Below are 16,332 nucleotides of genomic sequence, written 5' to 3'. Positions count from 1 at the left end.
ATGTGTGAGAAGCCATCTTGCTTAGGTAGCTATGGGTATGACATGCACAATTTGGAAGTTGTACCTTCCTTAATATAATTGTCCATAAAAATTCATATCACACATCTCCTACCAAGGCTCAAGGATCATCCTGGAAGAGGAAGTAGAAAGATTGTAATATCCAGCGCTAGTGGCCCCCTGCAGTGATATGACATTTGTTAAACATGGCAGAGGCTGGAGCTGCATGCACAGGACCTCTGCAAGCTCAGGCCAGCAATAATCCTGGCATACATGGGAGAGGGCTCACACATTTTCAGCTCTGCCAGAAGAGCTATTGGTGATTAATAGATGTCACAGGAAGGAGAGTCAGCTTTCTTCATGGATGATTCCTCGAGAGGCTCCCCATCCTCCAGGAGATGGTCTTACACCATATACATAAGAGAGTGCCTGAGGGAACTCAGAAGGCTTGAGAAATAAGAGTACATGAATTTGGGAGAGAAAAGCGGTGTGCATGTCGGGCTGTGGAAGCGGATTTGATCAAAATATAGTTTACATACATATCAAATTCTTGATACAAATGAGTAAAAATGATTACAGAGGGAAAAGTCCTTTTTAAGATGGCATTTCTAGTTTTCTGAATTGGATGATTCATTGCTAATTAAGTGGGAGATAAGGAGGAAAAATAGTTTCTGATCTTTTCCTTAAAACAGAGGTCACCGTGACACAGGGAAACAAGTAACTCTAGCTGGACCGGGAATTAAGCCAGAGGCAGAATTACATACAGTCTTTGTAGAAATGAGTAAGTTTCAAAGTTTTATTTACTGTCAGTCTCCACAAGGTAAGGACTGACTGCACATTTTACAGAAAAATGAAAAGGAAGAGATTCAAAACAACACAGCTTAGAAGCCTCATGCAACATTTCCAACAAGAACTAGAAACACTACTTTTTTTTAAATTAATGATGAAATACATTCTTATTCTGCCCATGACAACACTTGTATGATTCAAAAACTCATTAAAACTATTTACGCCATTAGCCAAACTCCTCTTTTTAATGCAAGAATGCCCAGCTCCTCTTAGGTATGATGAATGCCTAGATATTTGGTGCTTGCGAGGCAATGAGCGTTGAATACACTATGTATTTTATCCCTTGGGCAGCTTGAAAGGCTTTTGTCTGTGTTATTTACAGATGACTCAGTGCATGGAAGATCTTAAAGTGAGCACACACAGTCATTATGTCCCTTCAAGGTACTGAAAATCCCATTTTCATCATCTTCTATATTAGTTTCATTCCTATATAATACCAGTTTATTCCATCTGCTCATAACAGTGTCACCAGTAGTGAAGTCTCATTTGCCTTACTAGTCTTACTTTTTTGCAGTTACTTGTTTGGAATGGGCTTTTCTACTTTCCTTTTCTTTTTCTCTTCCCACTTCCCCCAGGACCAGGAATGACACACAGAGCTGCACGATATCCCTGACCTATAACCCCAGTCTCTGACCCTTGGCTTGCTTTTAAAGTTAATTTGAAGGTTCAGTGTCTGCCCATACTCATTGGAGAAGCCGCATTTTATTTTCCTGCAGAAGGTGATCATACTGAGTCCCAGACCTGGTCAAGGTGTAAGCAATAAGATACAATGGCATGGCCAGTCCTCAATGGGATGTCTACCACAGAAGCCTTGTTTCCACAGTTCAGCAGTCATTGTGGAAGAGAGGGTGGGAAGGCAGTAAGACTCAGGGGTGGTGGGTGGCTTCAGGCAGACAGGTGGAATGCATAGGAATTCACCAGATTGGGGACAGTATTCACACAATCTGCGCAAACTCAAAGCGAACAAAACTCTGGCAGGTGAGCACAAAATCCTACCCCTAGATAGTGAGCTGATGGCAATAGATAGTTTCTAGGAAGGGAGAGAGAGAGTTTTCTTTAAGGGCGTGGTCTCTGGTAAGTAGACAATGCTCCAGTGAAGGCTGTACACCCAGGGGTATATGGGAAGTTCACACTGTATTTGATGGGTTTAAAAAATAGAGAATGCAAGCTGGGTGGTGGATAAGGAAGAGATGATGGACCTGGGGGGAGTAGGGGAAACGGTGGGTATGATAGAAATACATTGTATAGACTTCTCAAAGAACTAATACAACCTCTATGTGGTTTTTACTATTGTCCTTTCTAAAAAGTAATATTTAACTGGAGCAGAGCCACACTGTTCCCCCATCTCTTTTCTCCCTTCGGCACTTCCCATCCATCTTCCCTCAAATCCCTCCCACGTGCCCCGACTCTCTACTGGATAGCTTCTTTCTCTTTTACTATTTTTAGTACACACATACAAATGTACGCATGTATCTGTATGTACACACACATATAGACATGCACGCACACACACACACACACATACACACACACACACAACCTGTTGAGTCTAGTTTTGTTGTTTATGAATATATGGTTTCAAAGCTGACCACTCTGCATCATACATCCAATAAGGGGGCTCATATCTGGGATAGATTAATATCCCTTCTCCCAGAAGTCATTAGTTGCTTGTGGTTTCTTTGTCTAGGGTTGAGACCCTTGAAATCCCCTCCATTCATGTTAACATGTCCTTTGAGACCATTGTTTATATAGTTATTTTTAAAATAGCAATTCAATCAATGAAGAATAAACCCTTCTTCACTTTTTGGCCTGATGAAGGTCTGGTTTATTGCTTTCTTAGTCTTTGATACAGGAGAAACAGCAGAGTGTAGGGTTGAATTTGGCTTCAAGTCAGTCTCTGCATCTTGAACCCACACCCTGAATTGTATCTTAGCACATAAACAAAGGAAAGCTTAACTTGCGAAATGCTCCCTAACACATTTCCAGCTCTCAGCTTCTCAGAGCAGCCTAGTTTCACCTAATCACAGCCTGCCTATCCTCAAATATAATCCCACTCTGCTTTGGTGAGGCAGATGCCTGGCCAGGGGAACTTTTCTGCTTTTCACTTACTGTCTATAACCACCGTCTGCCTGTATTTGAGGGAGATGCTGTCAAGCTCTTCCTGGTGCTGAATGGTACTCAATTTCTCAATTGCCTTTGGCCAAAGAGCCAGGGGTGAGGGAGGGTTGTTGCAAATACTGTCTTCTGACCTTGGCAGGGCCATTGTAGTCGTGAGAGCAGAGAATCAGTGCCTGTGCCTGATCTGAACAAAGTAGGTTTAGTTACCAGTCTAGCAAGGATGAGGCAGGAAAAAGCTCACAACGATGACCCACACACTAGCTGGCAGCTTGTAGCTGTTGGCAATGAAAGGCTGATGTGGCTACTCCTAGGTGGCCCATGTTTTGGTGCAAGGCCCTATACCTGTGTGCACATGGACAGCACAAATTAGACTCAGTGGTTTTTATGAAGTGAAGAGGAGGAGGGGGAGGAGGGGAAGGAGAGGAAGAGGGGGAGGAAGGGAGGAGAGGGAAGAAGAAGAGGTTGGAGGAGGGGTTGGTGGAGTTACAGGAGGTAAAGGGAATGGTGGATATAATCTAAATGTATACATGTAAGAAATGCCCAGTGAAAAAATAAATAAAATAAACTTGAGGTTTAGTGTAGCTTACTGTTGGATTACTTTTCTCCCCAACATGTGCAAGGGCTGAAAATAAGAACTATCTTGTAAATTAATCTACAGTGGCCTATGAATAGAAACAATTTTTACAGAAAATCAAATTATTTACTTTCTTAATTTTAGCATTTAAAAAGTACTACTAAAAGCTACCACGTTTCTGTGAATGTTGGTTATCCCATTGCTTAATGGTTTTAAAGGCATCCTATTTGAACTGCCATATAAAATGTAGCAATAATATAACAGTTTTAGCTTATATTGAATACTGTACTGTAAACGATCCCAGAGCGCCATTGCAGTACCCTTATGAAATCATTTGTATGGGGGGAAATATTCCCATTTTAAAAACAGATCATTTAATAACCAGCGTGAGGCCATGTTGTTTCTGAAAGATGAACGATTATGAAAGATGGGTGTAGTTGACCTGTTCCTAGATCCACACAATTATGCCTTTTATTATGTAGCTATTATTTCAGAAGGGAGAATACAGCCTCCGAGCCTGGAGCGGAGCACTTTTTATACTGTTAGAATTGACAGCATGTGTGCATCGCCCCAGAATCACCACCAGAGGGCACAATGACCCATGAAACAATCTCTCCTGGCGCTTCTCTTTCAAATTGACTTGAAGTGGGAGAGACGGCGAAGACAGGGGAGAAAGAGATAAGTTTTTACGTAATTAAATTCCAACTATTTTTAATTCTGACATTACAGGCAGATGATCTGAAATTTAAAGTACTTCCGCTCGCTTACTTGATAATCAGAAGCCCTGCGAGGATGTGGGGCATTCGGGAAAATTCTCGGAAATATGCTTATCAGTGCATACTTTCTACGGGATTATATGCAGAAGCATGTTCTTGTGACCGCTTGGAAGGTGCCTGCACACTGCAGAGATTCTTTACATGACCAGAAGGACTTCGTGTTTTAACTGTCCCCTATGTCCTTTGGTGTCAAGTTCAACTCTCGTCTTCTGTGGGGATCTTTCTTTAAATGTACCAGTCATAAGAATTAATTCCTCCTCTCATGAGCATTAATAATCCCCTTATCCATCTGTTTATTCCATCCATCTGTGGAGTGATGTGCATGTGTCAGACTATGCAAGAATAGAGGATGCAAAAACTGTAAGGCAATCCTTGTCATGAAGCAATTCAAAGAGCAGAGAAATGGGAAAAATAAATGCAGCCACTTTTTTTTTTCTTTTTTAAAAAAGGAGACAAGGGGATATTACTAATTGTTGCTTTACAGATAATTGCCTCATAAGTTTCAGCGATATCCTCTGAATTACACAGAAGTCAATTGGGGTATGAAGCCTGTGGTTTTTTTGCTTCACACGAGGAGCCAGTATGATAATAGATTTTTAATTTCTTCTCAGCCCTTTGAGCATTTGAGTAGCTACCCAATTACATGTTACATGTCACTGAACCTTAGTGGAGATCAGTGGGTTTGCAACATTATTTTAACCCTTTCTGCATTCACAACATTTGTGGAGCACTTTGGAATCATTGACAAGATTCTAGTTTACTATGTTTGTGTCACATGCATTAATTATGCAAGAGTGGGTTTGATTTTGAAATTGCTATATAGCCTCTTATGTACCTTCCCATCCTCCCCTCCCAGAGCTCTAAACCCCACATATGAGGATAAAACTGGTGACATTCATTTATATGTGTGTGGCTTATTTTGGCTTTTGTGTGTGTGTGTGTGTGTGTGTGTGTGTGTGTGTGTGTGTGTGAGAGAGAGAGAGAGAGAGAGAGAGAGAGAGAGAGAGAGAGAGAGAGAGAGAGAGAGACTGACTCTTCATCTCTCCAACAATGGTGTCTGAGTGGTCATGAGGTACTTTATGCTTATCTTGTGGGGTCTTTATTTTTCCATCACACAGAGAGATGACTGCTGGGTACAGTGATCTTGGCCAGGAGTCCTGTTTAGCTTCAGGGCTTCAGATATTTCCTTCTGTGCTTTCTCCCCCTTTAGTTTCTGCTGTGGGGGGGTGCTATGCCATTCTGAGTTACTCTTGTGATGACGTGATGATTCTGTCCTCTCACTTTTATTATTATTTTCCTTTATTCTTAGCTCTGGTCTCTCACCATTTTAACTAGAATGTGACATGGAGAGATTGCTTTGTGGCCATGTATATTTCAGGTTCCTTTACTTTGATATACATTCTTCCTAGGGCTTTTAGGAACTTTTGCTTGAATTTCATCGAGTATGTTTTATATGACTTTATTTTGTGTCTCCACTTCTTCAACCTTAGACTCGTCTGTTAACCATTAGCTGGAGTTCATGGAAGTTACGATCACAGTGGATTACGTTTTCTTGGTTGATATCTTAATTTAATAAGTACCCATTGGTCTTAGTCACTGTTCTGGTGCTGTGAAGAGACCATGGCCATGGTGGTATCACTTATAAAAGAAAGCATTTGAAGCATTTGACTGGGGATTGCTTACAGCTTCAAAGGTTTAATCTAGTATTGCTATGGCAGGGAGTGTGGTGGCACACAGGCAGACACAAAGCCGGAGAGTAGCTGAGAGCTCTACATCTGGATGCTGCTGGCAGCAGGCAGAAAGAGACATGGGCCTGGCTTGGGCACTTGAAACCTCAAAGCCCAGCCCCACAGTGACACATGTCCTCCAATAAGGCCACACCCACTCCAACAAGGCCACGCCTCCTACTCACTGCCAAGCTGCTTCCTATTGACCAAGTATTTAAATACAGGAGCCTGTGGGGACCTTTCTTATGCAAGCCATCACACTGTCTTTGTCTTAATCACTTTTATTACCTCTTTCACTTATTCTAGTGTGTGGTGATTCCACTGAGATTTTTAAACACTCCCCCTCCCCATTCCCAGAATTTCTATTCTGGTGAATTGCTTATCTCATTCTCAACCAACTTCCTCCCTCTCCTCATCTGCTCAGTTTTCTCTTCTTTAAGGTCATTGGTCATTTAAAAAAAAAATCATACTGTTTAATGTTTTTTGTCTGATGTTTCAAACATTTCAATGCGTTTTTATTCAGTGCATTAAATTCCACTAATCATGAGATATAAATTTTTGACAGAATCACATTTTCTTGCTTTATTCATATTTCTTATGTCTCTGTTGAGGTTTATGCATTGATTGGGGTGGGTGTCTCTTCCATTCTTAGAGATAAACATCAGTAACAGCCACTCGAAAGCAAACCAGATGTTTACATAAAGTACATCTAGAAATAACAACTACACCACCAAGTGGAACAGAAAATAAAGGGCTAAACTATGCCTAGGCTACACTAAAATTTTTTTTAAATTAATGCATCTGAAAATATGAACCATCAAGTAATAAAGAGTCTATGCAGGGAAAGGGGGGGAAAACAACAAGATAGCAGAGGGAAAATAAAGCAGATATGACTAATAACAAAGCAGATCAATTTGTATTTCTTCCTTTTGAGAATGTGGAAGTTTGAGATGGTTTGCTTTTCTCCTAGGCTTCTTTCTCATTTTTGCGGCATATGAGACTGTGAGACTCTCTCCCTGAGATTCAATCTAGGGGTGCCCCAAAGCCCCATTTGTAGACTGATCCCTGCTTTGGCTGTTGTTGATGTTTACAAGCTGTTTTGACTTCCTCTGGGTAGAATTTCCTCCAGTGTGTCTCTATGCAGACCTGGTGAGCAGGGGAGTGGTAGGGTAGGACCTTCGTTCAAGCTGCTCGCGTGCTGTGCCCTGGGACCATCAAGTGAGATGTGTCTTTTTACTGGAGGCACCCTGCTAACAGGCACGGCCGTGGAAAAGGCTGACTAAATGCTGTTCCAAAGAGATACCCCTGATGCTGTGAGAGCAATCTGTACAGTATAAAAACGTGTGAGCTGCAGGCAGGCACCAGGCATCCCTGTGTGTTCTCATTCTGGTCTCTGTCCCGGTCTCCCGGTTATATCCACACACAGCTAGTCTCGCACTTCTGAGAGAGTATGTTCTCAAATGGAACCTACTTCTGCCTTTTTCCCCCCCAGTGCGTCTCTCTATTTCCCATCACTTAGATTTGTGTCCATGGGTCCAAGATACAACCAGATTCCTGCCCAACATGGATTATTTGGTGGTGATGCACTCGGTCTCTGAAATTTGGAGGTCTTTGGAGCTTGGGAATATAAAAATGCAGGGGCGTCTGACCCCTTGAGCCAAAAGGTTTAATGGTAAGATTGTTACTGAAAATGGTTCCCCAACAGGTACCAGTACCAGTGAGCTATGGTGGCAGGAACCGATAGCATTTACTTGCTACAAGGATGACAGATCCCTTATTGGAAACTGTTTTGCAGAGTGCCAGCCTGTGTGACTGTGGAGCGGGCACAGGTATTTTTTTTCTCTCTGGTTTAGAAGCCCTGTTGGAGCAAGCGAGTTTTTTTTTTTTTTTTTTTCTCCACCATGTTGCTTAGTGACTGATGTTAATGTTTTTTGTTTCTTTTCCAGATCTAAAACCCGCTGTTTCCGGCTTCCCGCATCTGTCTAGTGTTTCTGTTTGAATTCCTGGGCGTGTGTACCTCACTTCCCGTCGCTCCCTTCAGGTTTTTTTTTTTTTTTTTTGATGTATTGTTTTAATGTCATGAAGATGGGGATTAATGCTGGTCTCTCGAATCCACTGTCTCCCTACTTCTCTTATTGTTGATGGAAGATGTAGCCACATGTAGAACTTTTAAGAAAAATTAAATTGAACATTTATTCATGGAAATATAATCAAAGGGTATTTTTGGGTATGAATAATTGTGGCATGGGAGCAAAGTTGAGAAACAATTGAATCGACTTGGTGATTAGCTACCTGGAGGGTATTGCAAAGAGAATTCTGGTAAATATTGTTTTAAAGTTCTTGGAAGGAAGTCTGTGGTAAATGGAAGTAAAGACTATTCCAAGAAATGTCCTACTTATATGAAATGTAAAAATGTGCCAATGATAAATATTTAAAGGGACAGTGACACACTTTGGCAATTTGGAGACGGTATTCAATTTGTTATACAACAAAAGGTAATTTGTTTCCATTTGTTTGCACAGTTGGCAACAAATATGAAAAGATTCTAAGGAAAATATGTATACAGAAAACCACAACATGGTTTCATATGAAGTATATGAAAATGAACTTTCAACTAAGTTATTATGTGCATTTACCAAGGATGAAGATCATTTATATTTATTTAAAGCAAAGTGACTGGATTGTTAATGACAGTACTATGTAGGACGTGTGATTTGAAACATACAGAACTGGAGAGTTAATAATACAATAACTCTGTGTTTGTCTTCAGAATCTTGAGAAAACTAAAATTCATCATCTGAAGTTGTCAGTCTTATTACCTTCAAAGCTTAGGCTGATAGAGATGGTGAATAAGGATGGAAAATAAATAGTATTCAGGAATCTTCATGAATATCAAAGGATGAGCAGAGCCTTGGCCATGATTAAACTAACTTTCCAAAGTTTTCTTTAAAGAAATGCTCCCTGGAAATAGAGTTCAAATAATAAAATTATAGGTGATATTTACATATACAATATCCATCCAAATTTTGAATATAAAAGATATACCGCCATAGAAATCAGATACAAACACTAATAAATAATGTTGCCAAACATTTAAGAAACCATTTGGCATGTGTCTAGCCTAAAATAGTTCCTTAGATCTAAATCTCAGAGGATAAATAAAATCTAACAGCCCATAACTTAATAGTCAAAACTATTCTTATAACCATTGTAGTGTCATGCATTTGATACTATAGAAGAGATAGTAATATTGTATTAAAGTGGCCACAATCACAAACCCCGGGTTTATTCCTTTATATTATTACAGTATAGTTTTCATAAATTGATTCCTAATTTAAAGCCACGGGTTGATAATTGATCATTTACAGCTATCTCATTTGCTACAAAGACATATGAATAAGTGGGATCTTGAGACCTTCCAATCCGACTTGCAAAATTATCAGCAGTTTTGAGTGATTTACATTGATGAAGAGTTAATAAATCCAGTTTCTACCCTGACACATCTATTATTTTCTCTCTAAACTTAGAGGAAAAATAATTATTCGGACTTGATGGCAGTGAGCAGAAAGAAACTGATCTGTAAACATGAGCTTAAGCTGACTCGCAAACCATGCAATTTTCATTGATTCAGGAATGACCCAGGAGTGAGGCTATTTAATACATGACCTGTATGAAAAGATAGGAACAGAAGCAGTCCATTGTGACTGCAGAGCAAGGGGAGAAGCTGAGGTAATTAATAATGTGTGCTTGAGGAATCAGAGTAATTGAGGGCAGGCAATTTTCTCTGCATGCTTACTTATATTCTGTAACACAGAGTGCCAAGAGACAAAATATTACCTTCCTCGGCCCCCAAGAGGAGATTAGAGTCTTCAGTCACTCTGAATACATGCAGCCAAATGAAGGGACACAATAGAAAGGGGATAAACAGGGGGCTTTGGGAACATCCAGAAGGCATGCTCACATCTTCAGTTTGCTGTCTTCCCACAGGGAGATAATGAAGAAGAAACTGAGAGACTGAGCCTCAGGTTTGTGAGTTTTTTTTTTTTTTTTTTTTTTTTTGAGACAAGGTTTCTCTGTGTAGCTTTGGGGCCATTCCTGGAACAAACTCTATAGCTCAGGCTGGCCTCGAACTCACAGAGATCCGCCTGGCTCTGTCTCCCGAGTGCTGGGATTAAAGGCCTGTACCAACACTGCCTAGCAAGGAGCCTCAGCTTTTATCATCCCCTCCTCCTCTCCTTCCTTCCCTCCTGCTCTCCCTTCTTCCTCTTTTACATTATTGTGGATTAGACACTGGGACTTACACACACCAGGCAAACGCTCTTACACATGATTTCTTTTTGACCTTTTGTTTTGAGATAGTCTAAGTTGCCCTTGAGCATAATAACAAGGCCAAATTTGCTGTAGCCTTCTGAGTCACTGGGAATACAGGTCTGCTCCACTAGGTTTGAAAGTTCTCATAATAAAATCGAAAAAACGAACCCTCACATTTTCATGACCATTGTTATGATTGGCTCGTATGGGTCTAGGGAAATAGCTCAGCCATTAAAAACCCGTCCTGCTCTTGCAGAGGACCCATGTTCGGTTCCCAGCATCCACATGGCAGTTCACAACCATCTGTTACTCTAGTTCTAGGGTATCCAACTTGATCCTGACCTCCATGGGCACTTGCACACATGTGTTGCACATACATACACCTGGGCTTACACACATATGCACAAAATGAAATAAAGTATTTTTTAAAATGGTTAGGATAGATGTGAGGGACCACTCTATCCACATTTAGTGAAATATGCATGTAACTTAAATGTTGTTCCTTGTTACTGGTGTGGGCTACTTACTTGTATCTAACTGCTCATCTTTAAATTTCTTGATCCATTCCTCAAGACAATTAAGGCCTTGTAATTTTCTACCTTCTTTCTACACTGCTGTTTTATATTTAGTAGACAATTGCTCCCAGAATATTCACAATCCCAACCACTGACTGTTATGAGTAAAGATGGTAATAATACCAAAGAAAAAAATTAGAGGAAATCTGGAATGATCTACATTAAGCTCAGAGCAGCATGACAGTTATTGTCTGCTGATGTCTGATTTGCTCATTACAGACTCTTTATCTCACTAAAGAACTGGGAATTTTTAGACAAGAAAGGTAAAGAAATGGAAGGCATTGGAGAGTGTTACATGAACCCAAATGGTCTTATAATAAATCCCTGGAGCCAGATAGTAGAGTGAAAGCTAAAAGATCAGAGAAGCAGAGCCAGCCACAGCCACCAGCTTTTACCTCACCAACTCCTCAGCCTGAAAGAACATGAGTTCCTGTCTGCCTTATGTTCCTTTCTCCATCCATCTATATCACTTCCTGTCTTAACCTTCCTAGTGCTGGGATTAAAGGTGTGTGACCCAAGTGCTCCAATTAAAGGTGTGTGCCACCACTGCTTGGCTTTGTTTCTCTTTTAGACTGGATTAACCTCATGTAGTCCAGTGTGGTCTTGAACTCACAGAAATCCAGATGGATCTCTGCCTCTGCCTCCTGAGTGCTAAGATTAAAGGTGTGTGCCACCACTGCCTGGCCTCTATGTTTCTAGTGGCTGGCTCTGTCCTCTGACCTTCAGGCAAATTTATCTGTTCACACTGTCCCCATAGGAGAGCTGCAGAACATAGAAATTAACAGACAGAATCCAGGAAAAGGGCAAGAGGACAAGCCAGGTGCTTGGTGCCCTTCCCAGGAAGCAGTTGCATTTTCTGTTGTGAAAACAGACTTGATTAGTTAAGGCAGGCTAGGCTTTCATTCATCTTCTAAAAGTTGAGGCAGAATAGTATATTATATTTTATTTATTTTGTTATCATCCATTAGAAGCAGGTTTGTTTTCTAATGAGAGATAGAAAGGGAGTGGATGTAGATGGGAGGAGAAGTGGGGAGGAACTGGGAGGAGTAGAGGGAGGGGGGACCATAATCAGAATCTATTATGTGAGAAAAAAAAATCCACTTTCAATAAAAGTAAGAGGAAGTTCAGCCTCTCAACAAAACAAAACAAAGCACCCAAAACAACAACAACAACAACAACAACAACAAGAAGACAGCTCTGTGAGTTTGAGGTCAGCTTGGTCTATGTAGTGAATTCAACGACAGCCAGGACCAAGTAGTGAGACCCTGTCTCACAGAACTCAAATACATACATATGTGCATACATGCATGCATACATACATACATGCATACATACATACATACATACATACATACATACATACATACATAAAGAGAAGAACAAAAAAGTTAGTTGTTAAGCTTATAATTGCAAGGAGGCTTATAATTTCTTTAGGGAGAAAAGGAAACCCAGAAATTGTACCTTCTGATAGTAGACAAAGATTCTTAACCTTGTAGCTTTAACTACCAGCAATTCTTTCCAGAGGAACACACTGCTATCCACATTTTCTAGTTGGTGTTTTATAAATTTTATATACTGAGTTGCAATTAAAGTCATTTATAAAAACTGAAAAAATAAAATAACCAAAAAGAAAATATAAAGTAGTCCAAATGATACCCCAAAATACCTATTACTACACAGAAATTATAACTACAATCATTTTCAAATACTAAATTACAAAATTAAAGTTCGGAAGATAATGAGAAATTTAAAAAATATATGTAAAATAATGAGCTAAACAATACATGGTTAAGGCTATTAGGAAAAACCAAAGGAGATCTTCAATAAAATAATATGTAGAAGTGGAAAGGAACATTTTTTAAGTACGTAACAAGAAAATATCAAAACCAGAAAGGAGAAAACAATATAAAATATATCAAAGAGCATAAAGGTAGATAGACAGAGAATAAAGAGACTAAGAGTGTTTATTTCTTCACAATTTACCAGTTTATCTATCTATCTATCTATCTATCTATCTATCTATCTATCTATCTATCTATCTATCTATCTATCTATCTATCTATCTAAGAGAATCAAGCTAGATAGCCCCCCATGGCCGGCCTTAGCCTCTGGTTCCTAAGATTCAGGATTACAGGTATGCACCAGCAAGCCTGACTTTTGATATTTGAATAATTTCCCTCTACAGAAAAAGATGTAAGTAAAGCATTATGATGAATACTTAGTGCATGCTCCCAAGAGAGAGATTAGCTCTTTTCTACAGAACATCCTAGTCTTCGCCATCTAGAGGAGATAAATCCTTGTGTAGATGAACCGTTCATACCATGAGAGGCATAAAAAACAACTGATCTTTATTTTTTTTTTCTCTGCCTGTAGATCTCTCATATATTCTCTTATACTAGAAGGCCAAAACGCAGTCAACACTGAGAAAATTTGCATTCCTACTAGGAGCCCAGTGATATGGCCTAAAGAGTTTAGAAGGGACTGAGGAGATCTCTCAGTACAACAGTATCTGATGTGCAGGTGTGAGGACCAGAGCTCAGAATCTCAGGGTCCATTTAAATAGCTGGGCATGATGGCACATACTGGTAACTCTAGCGCAGGGCAAGCAGAGAGAGCGGCACCTCCCTGGAGCCCCCTGGCTAGCCTGTCTAGGCAACTGATTGACTCTGGGGATTAGTAAAGACATTGTATCAAAAAGAATAAGGCAAAGCACAATATTAGAAGACACAAGATGCTGACCTTTTTGCCCCCCCCCCCATCCAAATGCACAAAGCTACACTCAGGCACTGCATAGACATGCACATATGCACACACCTACACACAAAGAGTCCAAGAGAGCATATGGTATATGGAAATATCACTCTACATTTTGATTATCAGGAACTAACTAGTTAATGGGACCAGAATATGAAGTATCTTTCATATTTTTTCTTAAAATTCTGAGTAAGAATTACAACATTACAACTGTAGGCCAGACCTGCTACCAGCAGAACAGCGACTGCTGCAAAATCATTAGTAACTGTGTAAACTAATGTTACACAGAAATATGCTGTATATGGATGCACATTAAATCAATGGGTTTCAGTTGCTCTTGCCACAAACATAGTACAGGGCTATTGTGAGAGGATGCGGAGGGGGCGGGGGGGGGCAGGGTATTCAGTACTTCACAGTTACTGTAAGCCTGTCTTGTCTGCCTGTATCCTGTAACATTACACTGTAGCCCTTAAGTAGACACAATAGAATTTATTAAAATAAATAACTGGCACCAGAGAATTGGAGAGATGAAAAGCTATGTTGCTTCAGAAGAAATGCATTTTGAGAACAATGGAATTGCAAGTAATTGTAGCCTTGTTCTTTCTCCCAGTTGAAGACTTGAAATTTGGTAATAAAAATTTACCAAATTATGGCTTATAGTCCAGAACAGAAAGCAGTGCTGTCTGTAAAATTTAAAAATGTAGATAAAGAACAATTAACAATGATGTGTGTCCCTCAAATCTTCTTTATGATAAATATTAGTTGATAAATAATTTTACTTAAGTGATCCAAGGACTCCAAGCCAACCTATCACAGAGACACTTCTACCTCAGAGTTCCTTGAAACAGTGTTCACAACAGCTAACTTGCGCAACAAACCCAGGTCTTCTACTCAGAGGTATGGAAGAGGAAAAGCTGGCAACAGGCAGAATGGAAAAGTTTGAAACCACACACAGAAGTCTTATGTCATTTGCAGGACCATGAATGAGATGGAAGATTATTGTAATAAATGAATTAAGTCAATCTCAGGAGGAAAAGATGTAACGCTTCCTCTCATTCCTGAGTCCTAGAAGTTACTTGGAGATCTTGATAAACACATGTATGTGCATATGCCTTGAAAGTGGAAGAAGAACTGCCTAGGGAGGCGGAGGGAAATCATGGGAGACAAGAGTGAGAAAGCGGAAGGTGGGGTCTGAGGGTGGAGACGCTAAAGATACATCACACACATGCATGAAATTTAAAAATGAATACATTTACTCCAGATTTTTTTTAACTTTTAAAATACATTTATTTCTTTGTGCTCTGTGCTTTATGTATGTGTGTGTGTGTGTGTGTGTGTGTGTGTGTGTGTGTGTGTGTGTGTGTGTACATAGATATGACATAGCACATGAGTGGTCCAAGAACAACTGGTAGGACCCTTTCTTCTTCCCCCTCCCATCGTGAAGGTCCCTGGACAAAATTCTGGTTGTCAGGCTGCCAAGCACAGTGACAAGTGTTTTCACATGCTGAGCTATCTCAATCTTGCTGGGCTCAGATTTTCTGTATGCATATGGACCATTCAAAAATAATAATTCAATCATTTTGGTGTCTCAAATTCAACTGGGGTGTCCCTATGGAGAATTAATTTTCCAAAAGACTTCCAAGGTTCTTGTACTGTCTAAAAATGATAAAGTCATTAATTTGTATCTGTGTTGCAAAGAAGGGTACAGCAGAGAAAATGAAAGATAACAATCATGGGAAATGCAGTTTTATAGAAATAATTTTAATCCAAATACTATGGTTTAAATGCACATATCCTCTTAACATCCTTTATTGTAACACTAGTTTCCAAGCAATATTGTTAGACAGTTGTAAAGCCAATTATATGTTGAACAATTGAGAATTGCAGTTGTTCTGATAATTAATCACAAATGTTTTAGATGCTCTCTCTCTCTCTCTCTCTCTCTCTCTCTCTCTCTCTCTCTCTCTGTGTGTGTGTGTGTGTGTGTGTGTAAACTGTAAATTGACAATGTCTACAAATAGTAACAGAGCTTTGCCTCAGTACACATAATGTTTGTTTTTCTCCCAACGGTCTAGCTAGAAAGTCTCAGACAGATATTTAATAAAAGTGAGTAGTGTTTCCTTTCTCTTTTTCCTAATATCAGAGTAAATGCCTGCAGTACCCCACCAGCAGATATGACACCTTAATTTATCCTGTCTCCCATGTGAGAACACAAAGAGAAGACACCATTATGCATATGAAAATGGGGTCCTCAGGGGACCCCAAACCTACTGCTTCTCTGATGATGGATTCCCAGTCTTCTTAACAAAAAAAAAATACTTACTGTTTATGAGCTACTCTGTGACTAGTTCCAGACACATTGGGAAACAAAGCAAAATATGAAGAATTTTAAAACACACAGTAGGTAGACTGTAGTCTTCCATGAGTGCTGGAGGCATCCTTTTCTTCCTCTTGATACCACAGACAAGTTTCAATATTCCCCATCAATTATGATGCTGCCTCTTTTTCACATCTTCTGTTTGTCTCCCACCAACATCGAATGTTTCAATTATGAATGAGAATTTGATGTTATAAGTAGACTGTGTTACAGTTCTTCTGATACTCTGATTTTCCTTTTATTTTGGTACAGTGGTGAATTACAGAAAAATTTA

The sequence above is a fragment of the Peromyscus maniculatus genome, chromosome 22, assembly GCF_049852395.1.
Source record: "Peromyscus maniculatus bairdii isolate BWxNUB_F1_BW_parent chromosome 22, HU_Pman_BW_mat_3.1, whole genome shotgun sequence".
Taxonomy (NCBI): Eukaryota; Metazoa; Chordata; class Mammalia; order Rodentia; family Cricetidae; genus Peromyscus; species Peromyscus maniculatus.
This window is presented reverse-complemented; position numbering follows the sequence as displayed.